Source organism: Pan troglodytes, chromosome 11 (genome assembly GCF_028858775.2).
Source record: "Pan troglodytes isolate AG18354 chromosome 11, NHGRI_mPanTro3-v2.0_pri, whole genome shotgun sequence".
NCBI classification, from domain to species: Eukaryota; Metazoa; Chordata; class Mammalia; order Primates; family Hominidae; genus Pan; species Pan troglodytes.
The window spans coordinates 51,151,897-51,157,309 of record NC_072409.2 but is presented as its reverse complement, the minus strand read 5'-3'; the positions used below and the strand labels follow the sequence as shown (position 1 = coordinate 51,157,309).

Sequence of the window (5,413 nt, the reverse complement as noted above, 5' to 3'; positions counted from 1 at the left end):
TCTTGATTGTCATTAGCTGTGTTAGCAACCATATAGCTACAAGAAATAAAAACACCGACAACTTGCCTCCAGAGGAGAATTCTCCTATACTTTTTGTTTCTAATAAACAGAGGAAGAGATGTCCTTATCACTGCCGCTTTCAGTGTGAATTTCCTCTTAACAGTCTTCTGGCAGACATCAGCATCTCTCTGCTTCCCTTAGCATAACTACAGAAACAGCAGGAAGCAGTGATTGCCATTGCATAGGTTTCTGTTTGTATATTGGCAGATGTCAAAACATTCTCATAGAAAGGGCTTTCTAAAGTCTCAGCTTAATTCCACAATCCTCTTTGCCCACATCCGTGCAGGACAGGATAAAACTCAAGTGACCAAACTCGCCATCTTGCTTTTGTTCGTGAAAACAAATCTAAGCAATAAGTATCTGTGTAGGGATTTCCACAATCTCCATCCAAGGGTGAAGGAAGCTACAGAAGGCAGGAGGCAGGGAGACACTCTTCGGGGTTAGAGGAAAACATGTTTTTCACTTCTCTTCTCCCCGCATCCTCCTGTCTCAAGGCCCTCCTGCTTGATGTCTACCTGGCTTTGATCTGCTTGGATGCCAACAGTAAGAGTTTAAAATACAATGACAAAAAAAGATGGAACACAAAAGCCCTCAGTGGAAGCTGCCTGATTCCGTTAAATATAAACAATTTGTCTGGTAGATGATGTTAGGTAAGCTGTGACATTTGTCTTTCTGCTCCTATTCCCTGCTTACCCACCCAGCCCCTCCAGCACTAAGGCTCCAGTTCTAAAAGCAGACTGGCTTCTAAGAGGACCCTGGCTCCATCAGTTAATATCTGTGTGATTGTAGGAGGTTAGTTAACCTCTCATGGCCTACATTCCCTACTCTGTAAAATGAGGATAATAAATAGTAACAAGTTACAGATTTGTCGTGGGGATTAAATGGGATAATGGATACAAAGGAAATTAGCATGGGAGCATCTAGGAAGCTCCAACGTTAACTACTAGTAACGTTGTGATTTTTAGTAACCACCCCATCTCTCCATTCAATCAGAAAGGATCTATTTACCAGTACTTACAGCAGGGCAGAAGCTCATTAACACTCATTAACAGTGATAGTTCATGTTCAACCTTTCATCTCTAGTTGTGAAGTGAAAGGCTGTTTCCCCAGGTTCTATTTATTCAACAAGCATTGATTGAAAACATAGTTTGTTGGGTACTATAAGGTATTCCCAGTACACAGAAGGTGCTCAGGAAATGTTTGGCAGATGAATGAATGAAAGAATGAATGAATGAATGAATGAATCATGACCCTCCCACAGATGCCCCTCCTGGATACAACAGGACATTGGGGACAGAGAGGCTTGTTCATCCCTACACCCTCACCTCCCTCCAGCCCTGAGTCCTCTCCACTCCAGCCCAGCGCTGCCTGCCTGCAGAGCCACTGGCCTTAGACCTTCTCCTATTTCCTTGCTTGGCTTCTGACCAAGAAGTTCTGACAAAGAAGCAGTCATTAGAACACATCCTCTTTGTATTACTATGGTCAGGGGTTATAAAGGATGTTCAAAAAGAAGGCATCTCACATGCATATGGAAAGTACCTTCACCCTTTACTCTAATCAAGGGCTTATTCTTATTTTATCCCGTGTAACAGAGCCATCTCTCAAACTTTAAGTACTGAGTAAGAAAATATTTTGTACAAGGCTGGCCTGGACCGTGATCAGGATGTGGCATGTGAACTTTGATGGACTCTGGGAATAGCCTAGCTCTGCCCACACCTCTATCTTACAGGGTGGACATATATTGTTTTTTTCCGTCAATATCTATTATACCTTGTTTTGGTGTCTTGGTCACGCCTCCTCCTCCGGAAGTAGAACTTGGGTGGGGCCCCACCTCCAGTCTCATAAATGCAGCAAGTGTCACACACCTAGACCATCAAGGCATTCAACCTACAAAAGCCACAGGGATGGTGGGGTGAGGGAAGGCACCTGCTCAGAATGAGTCCCAGGACTAGAACTACTGATTCTAGGAGGAAACATTCTCTTTTTACTTTAAAAAAAAAAAAAAAATGCTTCACTCTATCACCCAGGCTGGAGTGCAGTGATGCTATCTTGGCTCACTGCAACCTCCACCTCCTGGGTTCAAGCTATTCTCATGCCTGGGCCTCCCGAATAGCTGGTATTACAGGTCTGTGCCAGCATGCCCAGCTAATTTTTGTATTTTTAATACAGACAGGGTTTCGCCATGTTGGCCAGGCTGGTCTCCAACTCCTGGCCTCAAGTGATCTGCCCGCCTCAGCCTCCCGAAGTGCTGGGATTACAGGCTCTTGTTTTAATATGAACTGGGGAAGAATGACCTTGAAGCTACTGAAAGGCCACAAGATAGTGTCTGAGAACAAAGCAAATATAGGAAAGAGAAATTTGAGCCACTGGAAAAGATAGCCTTGATTTCGTTGAGCCCCTGAATCAGCCTGTGCTTGAAGCCAGTTTCCTCTGATTTTTCGGCTCTGTGAGTACATAAATTCCTTTACCCTCTGCTTAAGCCATCAAGGTTGGGTTTTTATTTACAACCGAAAGAGTCCTATGATACCAACAGAAATTGTCCCAGTGCCCAAAGTTTCATATTATTTATTCCTTTGCATTAATGTGGAAAAATCAAGCTACAAGATTGCAAATGTATTACCAGCCATCAGTTCAGGAGTTCTTGGTAATTTGATAACTATTACTGTAATTTATCTGGTAGTACCACAATCAGGCTCTAAGCACTCCAAGGATAGAACTCAAAACTGCGTTGAACAATACAGCCAAGTCCACCATGAAGTCCCATAACCCATGCCTTTAAGTGATCCCCTTGTAGTTCTGTGGGGAGCAATAACTCAGACACTGGAAACTTCTTAAATGTATAGGGCTTGCTCTAGGCTATGAATGGGTAGGATTGTAGAGGCAGAAGAAAGAGGAAAAATATTTATTTTGTTTGGCAAGCCTTTTGTTTCCAGTGATGTCCAGAGACAGTGTGGACCATAGAAGACCCCAGGATTCTCTTCCTTAGATTCAGTGACCTTTACTAGATTGTGTATGCATCACTTTTTCCATGTCTTTATCCAAAGCTGGCAATTAGGTAGAGTTTTACCAGCCCATGAGCTTGAAATTTTTTTATTCAACCTATCAGTGATATTTATTGAGCACCTATCATGTACTAGATGCTGTCCAAGTTACTGGTCACTGGAGTTTCAAAGATGAACGAGCACATTTCCTTCACCCAAGGAGATTAGAGTCCAGTGGGTCATGCAGACAACACCCAACGTAACTACATCAGGTACAATGCAGGCTATGACAGAGGTGAGCACACTGTGATGCCAAGCAATGGCAAGGAAACCTGCCCCAGGCTACTACATGGAAGCTGTGACTCAAGACAAGTGGAAGGTAGTTTTTGAGCAGAAAAATGGGCAAAAGGGGTTGCCAGAAGAGGAAATGGCACCAGCAAAGGAGCAGTGGTATAAGAAAAGTAAGGGCATTTATTGAACTGAATTCATTTGGTAAACCGGGCCCAGGTATGAGGGTGGGAAAGCGTGTGAAAAGAAGAAAACACGTCATCATAAAGGGCTCCTTCTGCCAAGGTAAGGACAGTGTTTGACTGGGGAAGTCTCCAGTGGCTCCACATTTGAGACAGAATAAAATCCAGAACTCTGGTATCCTTGGAAGGACCAGCAGGACATTATTTTTGCATTGCCACATCCTAGTAGCAAAGAGAACAAAATGTGTGATGAATGCAGAATCTGAAGATGGTATTTTTGTTCAAATAAGCTTTATTGTCCCTTATGTCCACTGTCCTGGTACCCTGGGTCCAGGAGACATGAGGAGCCACAAATATCCCCATAGGAGTCCCGCACTGCACTCCACCTCCCAGCAGCCGTAGGCAGATGAGAATCATTTTTCATCTGCTATGCAGTCATTTTGAAAGTGCCTGCTTTTCACTGGGAAAGTAACATGATAGTCCCTCTGGGGGATGCACATAAAGCCAAAGTGAAACAGTCTTTTCCTTCCGACTGCGACTGCAGCATTTTCTTTCCTTGGCTCTCCTTCTTAGCATAAGCGTGGCTGAGTCTTTTGTCTTTTGTTCAAGACACCACACCTCAGTCTTAGACTCCACAGTGTTCTTGTTGTTGCTTTGTTTGTTTTGATATGCATCTTTTCATAAAATGGGTCAGGTTCAAAAGGTACCGGCTCTTTTCCCACATCAGTGTCTGTCGTGGGTCCAATGTGCCCCAGGTGTGGCTTCGTCAACATTCCGTTTACACATGATTCTCATTACAGGATCCCCAAGGGCTGTGAAAACATTTTCTTGAGCCTCCCCCAAACAGCCACAACTAGGAATTGGCAAACACCAATTGAAATGCACCATTTTAAATGTATTATGGGCAGTCAGTCCCCCACCCTGACGTGTACTCAACTCCACACATCCTCATTGCCTGCCTGTCCGGGACCCCATGTCACCTCTTAGCTCCTCATGTTCCTCGAGCCCCCGGTATCCCCTTGGCCAGGCCCCAGATGTTTGGATTGCAGGCACAGGAGCGCCAGTAGCAGAAGGGACCATGCCAACGGGAGGACCCATCAGGCCTCCAAGGCCACATCATCATTCCATTCGCCGGCCCATGCGTCAACTTACATGACTTCTATGTGGTTATTTAGCCTTTTAAAAATACTTTTCACCCTTTCCTGTGCCCTTTTAAGGTAGACGCAGTTTTGTAAGAGGCTAACACATAAGGGTAAATTCAAGTAAGTCTCCATAAAACCCAGAGAAGAGACAGAAGAGACTGTGAAACTCCTCTTTGGACCCCATCTGGAGCCACAGCAAAAAAAAAAAAAAAAAATAGTTTCACTTGCTAATCCTTTAGCTAAAAGCAATTCATAGAAGAGAATTGACAAGCTCACTAAGGGAGAGAGAAGTAGCTTGTACAAAGACTGTGCCTCAGTTTCCCCATTTGTAAAATTAAGGATTAGACGTGATAATCCCTCAGCTACCTCCATCAATGAAATATGATGATTTACTGAATATGGGCCATTTTTTAAATGAAATAAAATTGTGAATTTAAATTTATTAGTAATAACATTCTGTTTTTTTTATGAAGTAGATAATGACAAACCAAAATATCTCATTTGTTATCAACAAAAATAAATCACCTTTAGAGTGGGGATGAAGGGCAAAAACTTTAGTCATGTATAGTACATGGAATAGGGATCAAGGTGTTGTATATTTGGGGGAACCATTTTAAAGAATCGAGCATGAAAAGTATTCTTACAAAAGGCAAATGCGGGCTACCTGATATAGTCACCTCCTTTTCTGATTCCAGAGGTCTGAAAGCAGCCTCAGCAGCAAGCCACAGCAGACGTGAAACGGGGAAGAGCAATGGCATCA

The 5,413-nt window shown here is 43.4% G+C and overlaps 1 pseudogene; it reads left to right on the top strand.

Annotated features, from left to right (window-relative positions):
• Positions 1-4,715: 4,715 nt before the first annotated feature.
• On the top strand, positions 4,716-4,851 carry LOC112204474 (small nucleolar RNA SNORA26; annotated as a pseudogene).
• The last annotated feature ends 562 nt before the right edge of the window (positions 4,852-5,413 follow it).